We start from the raw sequence: 15,000 nt of genomic DNA, 5'->3' as shown, positions 1-15,000 counted from the left end.
CTGGCGTGTTAAGAATGAAAAAAGAGAATATGTCGAACGGCCATACGGCTTACGTGAAGGAGGTCTTTACATACGGAGTACGCAGTTACTCAGTTCGATGCTCCCGTCCGTACGCTGTGTCGGCAAACATATAAGCGCACACGAGCCCGCCAGCTCGAAAGCGATAGTCACGGACGTGTAAGAATAATGAATCGTGCAGCGCTCGCGTGAGGTGTGCCAGTTGATTCCATCGCCAACTCGATATCGGGGTATTTCATGCATCTCGTATGAAACACATTGTCCCGTCGTTGCGTGATGATTCGCTGCAACACCCGCCGCTGCCACGGTCATCTTCGCTCTGTACATTCGCTTCTGGCTGCTTGCGTGAGGCTCCTTGTAAGAAAGGGGGAACGCGCAAAGGGAAAGGAAAGGAAGCCCGCCAGTTCGAGAAGAACGTTTCTTTTTTTTTCCGTCGTGAGTACGCTGCCGATAGTTACAACGCTAGCGTGAGGTGTCGATCACCGATGTCATCGGGCAACATGATCGGGGTCTTGCATGCAATTTCGCATGGAGGACATTGTCCCGTCGTTGCGCGATGCTTCGTCGCACCCGCCGTTGTACGTACGCGCGGCATCTTCGATGGAGCGAAACTGTTCCTTCTCGACTGCCTGCGTGAGGCTTTGTCCCAGCGTTTACAAAGAGCCCGCCAGTTTGGGATGTATCGTTCCCTCCTCGGCGCGTAAGCATTGCGTCGATATATATAGCGCTTGCGTGAGGTGCATCTCCGATAGCCCCGTCGCCACAGCATGATATCGGGGTCTTTCATATCTTATGGAAGACATGGTCCCGTCGCTGCGCGATGTTTCGGTCACACACCCGCCGCTAATATATACGGTGCATACTCGCGCGGCAGAGAGAGGAGAGAGAGCGTGCTTGCCAGCTGCTTGCGCGAGGCTGCGCCCGTTTCTCCTATTTTCGGTGGGAATAATGAAAAGCGAGCGAAGAAGAGGTTAAGGAGAATAACCGATATGAGCGCACGAGTGCGAAAGCAAACGTTTTCCCATTCGCATCCCGCTCCCGGTGTTTCTTCGTCTCTTTACCTCGTTGTTCTCTCCGAACCGTCCAGCGGATGTGGACCCTCTCTTGAGAAAGAGAGGGCCCGGGTAACCTAGGACGCGACACGTATCCCGCGTCGATGTGCGGCCGTAGGGTACGTATTCCTGCCGTGTGAACAACAACTGTGGACCGGCTGTTAACAGCTTCGACTTTCGTGAGTCTGACTCCCAAGAATAATGGAATTTGTGTGTGAATTTAAGGGGATGAGAAAGACCGATCGAAGCCGGCTGCGAAGTCCGTTCTAATCGGCTATCCAAATCAGGAGGGGAATACGTACGTGCAGGGCGCTGCGACAATAAAATGGGGGGTGTCGTTTCAGAGGAGAACACCGTGGATGTACGTGGTTCACTTGATCGGGGTATCCCCGTCGGCTCCATCGTACTCTCCAGGTTGATCCTAGGTTTTTAAATGTACTCTACGCCTGGCCGTTACGGGAACCGTTCGCAATTGCGTGGCGGTCTCCGTGCGGAACCGCATCCCAGAGACCCCTGTGTCGTCACTTTCGTTCGTTCGGACGAAGTGTCGCGACGCCCGAACCTCCATCGACCGTGTGCTAGTTGGAGGCGCGGGTCTCGGATTCTTCCGAACCCGAGAACTATATACGAGTATGATATATATATATACATGAACACAGAATATTAAAATACAACCCTGAACGGTGGATCACTTGGCTCGTGGGTCGATGAAGAACGCAGCTAATTGCGCGTCAACGTGTGAACTGCAGGACACATGAACATCGACATTTCGAACGCACATTGCGGTCCACGGATACAATTCCTGGACCACGCCTGGCTGAGGGTCGTTCACGTAACCTTAAGACTGCTTACGTTGGCATCTCGGTGTCACGTACGAGCGATTGTTGGACCGTTCGTCGGCGTTTGCCGCGGTCGCACGAAAACAAGCGAGAATACGCTCTAGACGTCATGGAGGGAAGAAGGTTGTGTGTACGCGGCAGATGACTGGAGACATCGTCGTCATCGTCGTTGCTTTGTCGTTCCGGACTTGCGTGAGTGCTAATTTTCACACGGCGTCGTGAGTCGCTTAATTTGTCGACCGCCCGTGTGTGTATGTGCACCGCTCCGGACGCAAGCGCGCGGACGTACGATCATCGACCAGCCTCCGTGTCTCGCCAAATACCCTCGTGATTGTTAACAGACAGCGTTCGCTTTTCGTGCGAGTTTTCATCCGCGCTCCCGACGTAGTCTGAAATGATGCGTGTAAGAAAGAGGCGTGCGTAACCCGCAACGACACACAAGAGAGTTTGTCGTGAGACTACAGAGAAGGACAATGAAAGGGTGTGCGAGTGAGCATGAACACGAGATCGCGTATACCCCACCCGTGTAGTGTGGTGAAGAAATGTATGACGAGAAACAGAGCCCCAGGGATTCTAGAGGGATCGTCTTGTTGCAGGAACAACGCGAAAAGGAGGCACTCATTCGTCGAAACGATGAAGTTCCGGGATGCATCTTCCCCGGCCACGTTTCGGTCGAGTCGTTTGTGGCTCCGTGAATGTGTTGTGTTGTACTACAACTTGTTTCTGTATCCTGAATCCTCTTTGGCGAGGCTTACACAGCCGCCATATATATGACTCATCACATAGGGATGACTTCTCTCCTAGAAGGAGGAGGTGGAAAGGTAGCAGCGTCCGGTCGCCCCATGTCTTCGCGTTAGTCGATCGCCGAGAGAGACCGCGCGTCAAGTCCGGTCGTCCAGTCCACGAAAGCTATACAAAAAGCAAGCGGACGGGCGTTAAACCATACCGGCAGTCGCCTGGCGAGAGTCTCTCTCCTTTAGATCGAATTAAACGAGACGCGAAGATGCTTTGGTGTGGCGCATTAAGGACGATGTGACTTACTTTCCGCTGATCACTTCTGGCGAATTACGAGGAGCTTCCTTACCTTTGGAAACGCTGCTGTTGCGTTACGACAACATATTCCGAAGGCACACGGCGAAGTTGGGACGACGCATCGAACATGATCTCAAGTCTCTCTCTCATTTCCCATTTCTCGTAACATTCGTTCACACACTCTGCCTGGTCCGCTTCTCTCGGTTGTGTGCCCCCGTTGTACGAGGATTACGCCACAGCTTCTTTCGTCATTTTTACACATATATAAAATATATCACTCTACGTGTGTGATATATTTAACACGTATACGACGACCTCAGAGTAGGCGAGATTACCCGCTGAATTTAAGCATATTACTAAGCGGAGGAAAAGAAACTAACAAGGATTTCCTTAGTAGCGGCGAGCGAACAGGAAAGAGCCCAGCACTGAATCCCGCGGTACTGCCGCAGGGAAATGTAGTGTTCGGGAGGATCCGTTTATCCCGTGACGTTGCATCGCGTCCAAGTCCATCTTGAATGGGGCCATTTACCCATAGAGGGTGCCAGGCCCGTAGCGACCGGTGCGCGTCTCGGGAGGGTCTCTCCTTAGAGTCGGGTTGCTTGAGAATGCAGCCCTAAGTGGGTGGTAAACTCCATCTAAGGCTAAATACAACCACGAGACCGATAGCGAACAAGTACCGTGAGGGAAAGTTGAAAAGAACTTTGAAGAGAGAGTTCAAGAGTACGTGAAACCGTTCAGGGGTAAACCTGAGAAACCCAAAAGTTCGAAAGGGGAGATTCATCGTCGACAAATGCTGGCTCCCGTTGGTGCGCGAAACCCCGAAAGGGGTGTCCGTCGCTTTTCCGCAAGGAGGGCGCACGGATGTTACGGCCAACGGCGAACGTTCCGGCTACGTAGACGTGCACTTCTCCCCTAGTAGGACGTCGCGACCCGTTGCGTGTCGGTCTACGGCCCGGGCGGTTAGACCGTTGCGTCGCCTTGTGCGTGCGCGACGGACCCTCGGTGACCCGACCGGCTGCGCGACGGTGTTCCCCCAGATGGTATCGGGCCGCAACCAGTCTTCTCATTCGAACGGTGCGTCAGGCCCGCCGCAAGCTCGGTCAGCTTTGTTTGCCCTGTGGTACGGACGTCTTTCCCGTTCACGGGCCTGGCCAGCTGTTAGCCGGCGGAGCCCTCGGACTGGCCAAGCTTTGAATTACCTGTCGGCGGCGCTATTGCTTTGGGTACTCTCAGGACCCGTCTTGAAACACGGACCAAGGAGCCTAACATGTGCGCGAGTCATTGGGATGAGTAAACCTAAAGGCGAAATGAAAGTGAAGGTCGTCCTTTGCGTCGGCCGAGGGAGGATGGGCGCTGCATAGTGCTCCGCACTCCCGGGGCGTCTCGTTCTCATTGCGAGAAGAGGCGCACCTAGAGCGTACACGTTGGTACCCGAAAGATGGTGAACTATGCCTGGTCAGGACGAAGTCAGGGGAAACCCTGATGGAGGTCCGTAGCGATTCTGACGTGCAAATCGATCGCTGGAACTAGGTATAGGGGCGAAAGACTAATCAAACCATCTAGTAGCTGGTTCCCTCCGAAGTTTCCCTCAGGATAGCTGGCACTCACTCCTCCGTTCCTTCGGGGACGCGTCGAGTCTCATCTGGTAAAGCGAATGATTAGAGGCCTTGGGGCCGAAACGACCTCAACCTATTCTCAAACTTTAAATGGGTGAGATCTCTGGCTTGCTTGGTTCATTGAAGCCACGAGATTTCGGATTAGAGTGCCAAGTGGGCCAATTTTGGTAAGCAGAACTGGCGCTGTGGGATGAACCAAACGCAGAGTTAAGGCGCCTAAGTCGACGTTTATGGGATACCATGAAAGGCGTTGGTTGCTTAAGACAGCAGGACGGTGGCCATGGAAGTCGGAATCCGCTAAGGAGTGTGTAACAACTCACCTGCCGAAGCAACTAGCCCTGAAAATGGATGGCGCTGAAGCGTCGCGCCTATACTCTGCCGTCAGCGGCAAGTGGGGAGGGACGGTGCCATTACTGGTGACCGTCCTCCATGAAGCCCTGACGAGTAGGAGGGTCGCGGCGGTGTGCGCAGAAGGGTCTGGGCGTGAGCCTGCCTGGAGCCGCCGTCGGTGCAGATCTTGGTGGTAGTAGCAAATACTCTAGCGAGACCCTGGAGGACTGACGTGGAGAAGGGTTTCGTGTGAACAGCCGTTGCACACGAGTCAGTCGATCCTAAGCCCTAAGAGAAATCCTATGCAAATGTGGTGTCCTAAAATCAATGTCTGCAAACATATTATTATACAAAGAGATAAATTGAAAGATAAAAAAAAGAGACACACACACGTTGGGCGAAAGGGAATCCGGTTGCTATTCCGGAACCCGGCAGCGGAACCGTTTAACATCCGGGCCCTCATTGAGTGTTCGTCGGGGTAACCCAAAATGACCTGGAGAAGCCGTCGGGAGATCTGGGAAGAGTTTTCTTTTCTGTATAAGCGTTCGAGTTCCCTGGAAACTTCTAGCAAGGAGATAGGGTTCGGAACGCGAAGAGCACCGCAGTTGCTGCGGTGTCTGGATATTCCCCTCGGACCTTGAAAATCCAGGAGAGGGCCACGGGAGGTCTCGCGCCGGTTCGTACCCATATCCGCAGCAGGTCTCCAAGGTCAAGAGCCTCTAGTCGATAGATTAATGTAGGTAAGGGAAGTCGGCAAATTGGATCCGTAACTTCGGAATAAGGATTGGCTCTGAGGAGCGGGGCGTGTCGGGCTTGGTCGGGAAGCGGGTCTGGCTGACGTGCCGGGCCTGGGCGAGGTGAAGGGTCTTAGACTTCGGTCGACGTCCTGGGATCCGAACTCGGTCCCGTGCCTTGGCCTCCCGCGGATCTTCCTTGCTGCGAGGCTTCCGCGTCGGTTCAGCCGTCGCGTGTCGTTTCTTCGGCCGCCATTCAACGCTCGGCTCAGAACTGGCACGGACCAGGGGAATCCGACTGTCTAATTAAAACAAAGCATTGCGATGGCCCCCGCGGGTGTTGACGCAATGTGATTTCTGCCCAGTGCTCTGAATGTCAACGTGAAGAAATTCAAAAAAGCGCGGGTAAACGGTGAGGCCGTCGTTTGAGGTGTCGGGCGTGTGTCACTCACGACTAGTATCCGAGACGAGTCCTCTTTGCAGACCACACGCCGTTTACCCCTAAAACTGGTCGTTGCCTGCCCAATCCCACATCCGTGGGCAACGGATGGCGCGGCCAGTAACTAGATGTGTGGTAGAGGTTCGCGGTAAGCGTCCTCGGCGGTAACTCATCAAACGTGGCTTGGGAAGCCTTGCCGACATGAGTATCTTGGGGGAGGGGGAGCCCCACCGTGCTGGCTAACGGTGCCCCCTCATCGGTGTTGGCCTCTGAGGGGCAGCTGGCTTCGAGAGGACAGGATTACAGGGATCTCGTGCCATAAGTGACGCGCATGTGCCCTTAAGGGGGGGACACTTCGGTGTACCTCCCCAGACGCAGCCCACAGGGCGTTTGAGGTGTCGGAGGATCGGCATTGAGCCGACCGCTAGTATCCGAGCCCTGCCGGTATCAGTCGTCTGGCGGTGCCGCCTGCCGTACCAGCGCGCAAAGTCAGAGGAGTAGGGCGGTGTCTGAGCTTCCTACGTTTGAAGGGTGTGATTGTCCGGTGGTACGCAGAGTTCCGCCTTAACGTGCCATGTAAGGGAGAATCCCCGGTTTGCACCCCTAGTCTAGCGTAATAAGGATGCCGGCATCGCAGCAACACCCGCCGGGAATACGGCTGGGGGGTCTGACCAACCCCCCAGACCCCCCGGTGGCGGTCGTCCCTATGACTCTCTTAAGGTAGCCAAATGCCTCGTCATCTAATTAGTGACGCGCATGAATGGATTAACGAGATTCCCTCCGGTGCAGCCGCCACGCAATGTGGTGCGCATCTTCCCGCCGAAGGGCAAAGCACAGGACAGCGACGCGACCAAGCGTAAAGTTCTGTCTTTGGTGAAACCGCTGAAGGCGCAGATCCGCGTGAAGTCAGTTCGACGCATCCACAACGGTGGCATCGCCGTCGAGACAGATCGCAAAGAGGATCTCGCTGCTTTCACAGGGAGTAGCAAACTTAAGGAGGCAGGACTCTCGGTCTCCGTCCCGTCTAAGAGGAACCCTACACTTATTGTGTACGACGTTCCTAAGGCGGTGAAAAAGGAAGACGTCGGCTTGAGCATCTGGAAGCAGAACCTGGCTGATCTGACTCAGAAGGATGTGTCCTCTGGCCTGAAGGTGCGGTTTGCAACCACACCGAAAGGCAAGTCGGAGGCTGCCAACTGGGTCGTAGAGGTGAGCCCAATGGTTCGCAACAGACTCAAGAGCTCTGGTCGGGTGTTCATAGGTTGGATGTCCTGTCGAGTACAGGACTACATCTGTGTCACCCGTTGCTTCAAGTGTCAAGCCTTTGGCCACACAGCGAAGCATTGCCGATCGGATGAGGTCTGCGGTCACTGCTCCGAAAAGGGGCATACCTTTGCCACCTGCAAAAGCAAGGACAAACCTCCCGTTTGCTCCAATTGCAAAGCAGAGGGCAAGAAGCACAACCATAGGTCGAGAGACATAACTTGTGCGGCTTATCAAGCCGCTTCTGTGCAGGTAATCTCGCAGACCAATTATGGTTAGAAGACCAAAACACGGTTCAATCAGTAGACTTCGGGTGTTGCAGCATAATATGCGGCGCTCCCGAGTTGTTCTGGACGAAACGAACGCCGTTATGCGCGACAAAGGCATCGATGTGCTGCTCGCTCAGGAACCCTACAGTGCTCGGGGCACCGTACCCGGCCTTGGGGTTGCGACGAAAGTAGTCACAGGCGCAGTCCCGGTGATGGCGGCAATTGCCGTCAGAAACCCAGGGGTGTCTGTGGTCAAAATCTCGCACCTGTGCGACTCACACATGTCATGCGTCAACATTAGCGGTAGTTTTGGTAACTTCTACCTCATCAGCCAGTACTTTCAATGCTCGGAAGACATTGAGCCAAGTCTGGCACGATTGGAAAAGGCACTCTGTGCCCTCCACCATAAGCGGGTCGTGATTGCGGCTGACGTCAACGCGAAGTCTCCTATGTGGGGCGGAACGAAAATTGACGTTCGAGGCGAGAAGCTCGAAGAGTTTATCGCGCAGCACGACCTGGTTATTTTGAACGAGGCTGGAAGTATTCCGACGTACTCCAGCCCGACCGGCGAGTCCTGGATCGATGTCACATTGACGACAAGTGACTTCTCAAAAAATGTGAGAGGTTGGAAAGTCCGCAAGGACTGGACAACTAGTGATCACAGAGCGATCGAATTTGACCTTGTGTTCGCTAACGTGAGTGAGAATCAGGCCAGACTAGGTAGGTTCCACACACGCAGTGCGGATTGGGCAAAGTTTGATCGGGCGTTGCTTGAGCGAATGGAGTCGTTGACCGCCTACACTCATCTGAGTCGCAGGGCGGACGTTGAATCTCTGGCGCAGGATATCGAGCAATCGGTCATCCACGCGTGCGAGAGCTCCATGCGCGAAAAGCGTTGGCACTCAAAGTCAGTCCCATGGTGGACGCCAGACTTGACGAGACGGAAAAGGCAAGTCTATAAACTTAGACGAGCCTTCCAGCAAGAGAGATGCATGGAGGAGAAAGAGGCTAAAAAGGCTGAGTATCAAACCATGAGAAAAGCCTACTCAGCCGCAGTAAGAACTGCGAAGTTGCAGAGTTGGAAAAACTTTGTGACGGAGCAGGGACGAAAGGAACCATGGGGTCTTGTGTACAAGATCAACCAAAGCAAGCTTCGCGCTGAGACGGCAGTGTCCAACCTTCGAACGCACAACGGCCATACGATGGACTGGCACTCCACCGCATTCACGCTACTGGACGCGTTAATCCCGGACGATAAGCCCGAGGAGGACACGCAAGCCCAGAGCATGGTAAGAGGTGAGATCGCGCATGACCCACCGACTGTCGACACACCAGTCTTCAGCCGGAAGGAGGTCGGAGCCGCAATATCAAGCCTAAAAAGCGGTAAGTGTCCCGGGCAAGACCGGATAGAGGTTGAAGTGGTTAAACGTTCTTATGGAGTATTCCATGACGTGCTGCTGAAACTCTATAACGGATGTCTGGAGCACGGAGTGTTCCCCGTCAGATGGAAAGTCGGTCTGATCAGAACTATTCTGAAAGGGCCTGACAAACCTGAGACGGATACGAAGTCGTATCGGCCCATCTGCCTGCTCTCGGTGCTTGGCAAAGCTTTGGAGAAATTGATCGCGTCCAGACTTTCATCGGTCTTCCTTTGCCCAAACTATTCCTCGGACCGGCAGTATGGGTTCAGACCTGGGCGATCCACGGAGGACGCCGTGGTAAAGCTCAGAGAACTCGTACTCGCCCGCGAAGAGAAGTATGTTATGGGCCTCTCCTTCGACATCTCCGGTGCTTTCGACAATGTTTGGTGGCCGAGCGTTCTCAATTCGTTGAAACGGCGAGGCTGTCCCCGTAATCTCTACAAGCTAATGGTCGACTATTTCGCCGACCGTGAGGTGACCATGGTCTCTCACGGCTTTCGTGTTGCGAAGAAGGTTACCAAGGGCTACCCCCAGGGGTCTATTCTCGGTCCGAACTGCTGGAATCTAGTCTTTGACGAAATTCTGCAGATTCTTTCGAACACCGGGTTCTGCGAACCCATAGCCTACGCCGATGACCTCTTTGTGCTCGTCTATGGCGACGCAAGATTGTCTATCGGGCAAAATGGCCAAAAGGTCGCGGACGTGATAACTGAGTGGTGCGCCACCCAGAAACTCACGTTGTCAGCGACCAAGACCGAGATGATACTCTTAAAGGGCTTCCTTGATAGAACCAGACCGCCGCAAGTAAAGATATACGGGAAGAGTGTGGCTCAGAGGAAAACCGTAAGGTACCTCGGAGTTCACATTGACGAAAGATTGGGAATTAATTCCCATGTCCAACATCTGAGTGCCAAAACTGTGATGACGTTTAATACGCTATCGCAGATAGCCCGTTCGAACTGGGGATTGGGACATCGGGCCATGAGTACTTTGTACAAAGGCTTGTTTGTTCCGATCGTAACGTATGCAGCCGCTGGCTGGGCAGACCTTCTCGGGAAAACGGCGGTCGCTAGACTTGCACGAGCTCAGAGACAGGTTTTGCTAAGGGTCACCAAGGCCTACCGTACGGTATCTACCGACGCGATCACTGTGATCGCGGGAGTGTTACCGGTGGACTTGGCAATAGCGGAACGTGTGTGCGCTTACAAAGCTCGAAGGCAAAGAGACATTACAATTGGAGAAGTTCACATCAGTCACACTGATCTAGTCTCCGGGACTATCTCGAAGACCGAAGCGCTAGCTGAGGTCAGAAGAGAAGTTCTGGCAATGTGGCAAACGAGGTGGTCGTCGTCAACGAAGGGCAGAACTACGTTCCGCTTCGTCCGCGACGTATCAGACCGCCTTAAGACGCGCTGGTTGGCTGTCGATCATTATGTGGCACAATTCCTAAGCGGACACGGAGACTTCCGTGGTAAGCTGAAGGAATTCAACTTGGTTCCGGACGAGAGATGCGAGTGTGGGGAAGCGGAAACGTCGACCCATGTTCTATTCGACTGTCCGAGGCACAGTGAAGCGCGGGAACTCCTAAAGCGAGCAGCCAACTCCGAACGCCTAGTGTGGCCGGTGGAGGAAGCTGACCTCGTTTCGAACGAACATCTATTTAAGGAGTTCCGGAAGTTCGCTTCTACTGTGCTAAAAGCCAAGGCAATTCGAACGCAAGACGCCACATAATAAGACAACTAACATCGCCAATTCGAACGTCGTAGCGGTCGGATGTCTGAGAAATCGGACAACCGGCTCCTCGGGTCAGGAAAAAGCCCCTCTCGTCTTTGACGGGAGTTCCTGAGTGGGTTTGGACACGAGGTGGCAGTCGGTGGAGTGATGGAAGTAGATGCCCGTACATCTGGCGAAGGTATGCGAAGCCTGTATGACCAAAAATACTGGTCGAGGAAAGGCGCGCCCCTCTTATGGAGGGCCACTCGAACGCACAAACTACCTGTCCCTATCTACTGGGAGCAAGAGAACTGGGAGGGACTTCTTGGTCGGACTCACGTCCAACACGACCGAGTCGAGAACTGCGATGGAACTGATGACTCCTTCGGAGGACTTCGGTGAAGTTAGCGGGCCCAACTGGTTCAAATCCACTCACCTCACCTCCTCGTGGGGCTCCTGGGGTCCTGAAGCCGGGGCACCGGTCTTCAGGACGCGAAAGAGTGAGTGGTAAACCCGGACGGTGGTGGTGGTAAAGTTGATCGGAAGAGCTGAGTTGTGGGGGCCTTCGGGTCCCGCGGCAATAGACCACGGAAGCGTCACCTCTGTATCTGCATAGCAGTCGCACTACTAGGCACTCTGTGCCTATACTGGGGGCGGCCGGACGCAGAGCGGGCTCTGCGGCTCGGAACAACCGTGTCCAGCGAAGGGGTGGTCCCGAAACCAGCGTTACGACGTCTGTGAGGGAGGGTGACGTGAAGTGTTAGGGGTCAGTGGATCGTATTAGTCTGGACCCCAGGTGGCGTGGAACCCACCGTCGCCAGCAGCTCAATTACGAAGACAATGGAGCCGAAGTCATCGTCCATTAGAGAAATTTTAGCTTCATAATTAGGGTGGGAAAAACATGTATACATTAATTTCGCGAAATAATGAAACCCGCGTATCCACAGGAAATATTGCAGGAACCATAACAAGGAACCACATCAGGAACATAAAACACTTAATAAGCCAAGGACACCTCATCATCGACAAGTCTTCATCGGAAGCACAGCAAGATTCGAATAACGAACAGGAACCTTAAGAACTTCAAGAACCTCAAGAATTCAAATAAAACAGGAAGAACTTCAGAAACATAAAGCCTCAAGACCATAAACCTCAAGAACACAAAGCCTCAAGGACTCCAGAAATAGGCAGAACAGTGAAGACAAAAATAGAGAAGGACGTAGTTCTACGATGCTAGAACCAGATACCGTAAGTCTCCTGGTGTCGCAACGACCCGCTAGACTGCCCTGGTGGTACGTGGCATCAGAAGAAGCGGGGGCCTTGTCTTAGCCGACCGGGCTGCGAGGGGATCACCCTCTATAATAAGTCCCTAACCCCAAGCTATGGTGCGTGGTAATGAGGGTGCGTGACGATCAAGCATCGCCACGTGGCTGGTGGGAGCACCAGTCCCTAGCGACCAACTTCGGAATACCTGGCGCCTTCCGATGCAACCAAGCCTTACCCGGGTATAGGGGGCTCTGCCCGGGTGGACATTATGACCCGCCACACTCGTGGGATCAAGTATGGATTCAAAAATACCAAAAATTAAAACCTTAAAAACTAAAAATAAAAACAAAGATGTGGAGGAGACAGAAATGGAAGTGGATGAAATAAACCGCAACCGCAAGAGGAAGGATGACACGACCATAGCATCGGAAACCGATTCTTCGGTCACATCGCGACACAATAAGAGACCGAAGAACAAGAAAAGGATACTAACACCTGTCCAGTGCAAGAGTGACTCTTCATCAGAAGAGGAAACCCAAGCACCGCAGGTTGAAGATACCTCCAACAAAGGAAACAAATGTACGGTGAAAATGCCGCTAATTGACGATCTCATAGACTTATCTACGAAAGTCTGTAGATCGTCAAAATTAGCAGAAGCAAAACAGCTCCAGCTAAAGATCCGGGAAGTACAAGCGTTTGTACTCAAGATCGTTGAGCGAAATAACTTGCTGGAAGAGCAAGTAAAAAGCAGAGAAAAGGAACAAGCAGAGAGTGACCTACTCCTGCTTAGTTCAACGATAACTAAGGCAGTGGAAAAATTGACCACACTTAAGCAACAGATTCCAGTACAGCAAAAGAGCTACGCCGACACAGTAAGGATCAGCTCGAACATCACGCCGAAAAAGGTGTTAAAGAAACCCATAGCATCCAAGAATATAATAACCGTGTTCCCTGCAGCAGAGAGTAAAATCTCTAGTAGCGAGGAAACGAAGAAGATTCTGGAAAAGAGCATTATTCCCTCCAAGGAGAAGCTAAAAATTAAGAACGTTAGACGGATACGTAACAACGGATTATTGCTGGAAACTGACTCCAAGGAAGACATGGAAGCTCTTCTTAAGAGTAAAAAGCTGGAGACAGCCGGTCTTAAAGCCAGTCTTCCTGAAAAGAAACAACCTTTGGTGATCATGTACAACGCTCCCAAGGATCTTTCAGATAAAGAACTTCTTTCGGCACTAAAATCGCAAAACTTCGAAGAAATGTCGGAAGAAGATTTTGCGGAAAATTGCAAACTGCGATTCAAAACAGGAGACAAAAGCAAAACAACGGTGAACTGGGTAATACAAGTTACACCCCGAACGAGAGAGCAACTAAGGAAGAAAAATCGCGTCTTCGTTGGATGGAATTCGTGTCCTATAAGGGACTACGTTCCTATTAGTCGATGCTACAAGTGCCAGAGTTTTGGACACATTTCCAAATTCTGTAGAGCAGAGAAAGACACATGTGGCCATTGTGGAACTGTAGGACACGCTTTTAAAGCATGTTCCAAAGCAGAACAAAGTCCCACCTGCGTAAACTGCAAGAAGGCAGGGAAGAAATGCGATCATTCATCCAGATCCAAGACTTGTCCAGCATATCGAGCAGCGCTTGAGAACTATTTAACAAAAGTTGATTATGGACAACGATAGTCCAACAGGTCCATATAATGAAACCATAAGACTAAAAGTTGCACAGGTAAATGCACAAGGCGCCAAAATTGTCATGGATGAACTTCGACAATTGGCATTTGAGAAAAACATCGACATTCTCCTCATACAAGAACCCTACAGTTACAGAAATGTTATCTGTGGCCTAGGCATATCAACCCGTGTGATAACGGACAGGAAGGAGATTGCGTCGATCACAACATCGGACCGAGTCAAATCAGCAATAGTGCCAATAAACAGATATATAAATGTGCTTAAAATAGAACAATTAAGCAACACACACATAGTGTGTGCTGAAATTAGCACAGAAAGAGAGAGGTTCTTTCTGGTAAGCGCATATTTGCAATGGTGTGAACCAATCGAAATATATCTGAGGCACTTAGATCTAATAATGCAGGCCTTAAGAGGACAGGAAATCGTAATTTGCCTGGACGCAAATGCGAACTCTCCACAATGGCACAGCAGATTGTCAGACACCAGAGGTGAGGCGATGGAGGATTTCATCTCGCAGCACTCCCTATTCATTGTAAATCGGCAATCAAGGCACTTTACATTCGCTAATGCTCGAGGACAATCAAATATAGACCTGACGCTAGCTTCTGGAGCCTGCTTCAACAAGATAGACAACTGGCTTGTAAATCCAAACTTTGTTACAAGTGATCATAGAGTGATCACATTTGAAATCTCAATTAGCACAGAGAGACTAAACAATACGAAGACAGGGAGATATAACATAAAACGAGCGAATTGGGACAGCTTCATCGATAATCTTCAGATAGCACGAAATCAAAGATTTCGTAATAATAGCATTGAGTGCTTACATCCCCAAGAACTATCTGAAGAAGTTGAGTCCATGATAATCGAGGCTTGTGAGAAAAGTATCCCAAAGAAAAAGCAATTCTTCAAATCAGTTCCCTGGTGGAACGATGAGCTCACTACCCTTAGAAGCAGAGTATGCAGGGCTAGACGTCTCTATATGAAAACAATAAACCAGGCATTGAAGAGGGAACGCAGGCAGTCATACAATATCCTGAGGAATAGGTATGTGTCGACGATTAGGGCGGCAAAAGCCGAAAGCTGGCGCAAATTCGTCACTGGAGAAGGAAATGAGAATCCATGGGGCATCATTTATAAAATTCTGATGAAGAAAATGAAGATCGAGAAGGCCCTTCAGAGTATAAAGGATGGGAATACACAGACGTTGACGTGGAACCAAACTGCAGCCAAGCTTCTCAATACTTTAATTCCGGATGATATATTATCAACGGAAACGGCACTGCACAGAAGGACTCGGCGTGAAGTTCA

General features: G+C 51.8%; 1 non-coding gene and 1 pseudogene across 1 annotated transcript; both read left to right on the top strand.

Moving 5' to 3' along the window:
• Window positions 1-1,742: 1,742 nt before the first annotated feature.
• Window positions 1,743-1,897, top strand: LOC143187969 (5.8S ribosomal RNA). The gene has a single exon (XR_013003404.1). It is a non-coding gene; the product is annotated as a 5.8S ribosomal RNA (ribosomal RNA).
• A 1,355-nt stretch (window positions 1,898-3,252) lies between these two features.
• On the top strand, window positions 3,253-6,875 carry LOC143187977 (large subunit ribosomal RNA; annotated as a pseudogene).
• Window positions 6,876-15,000: the final 8,125 nt, after the last annotated feature.

The sequence above is a fragment of the Calliopsis andreniformis genome, unplaced genomic scaffold (genome assembly GCF_051401765.1).
Source record: "Calliopsis andreniformis isolate RMS-2024a unplaced genomic scaffold, iyCalAndr_principal scaffold0443, whole genome shotgun sequence".
Lineage (NCBI taxonomy): Eukaryota > Metazoa > Arthropoda > Insecta > Hymenoptera > Andrenidae > Calliopsis > Calliopsis andreniformis.
Note: the sequence above shows the minus strand (reverse complement) of the source record. Positions and strands in the feature narration are given on the sequence as shown.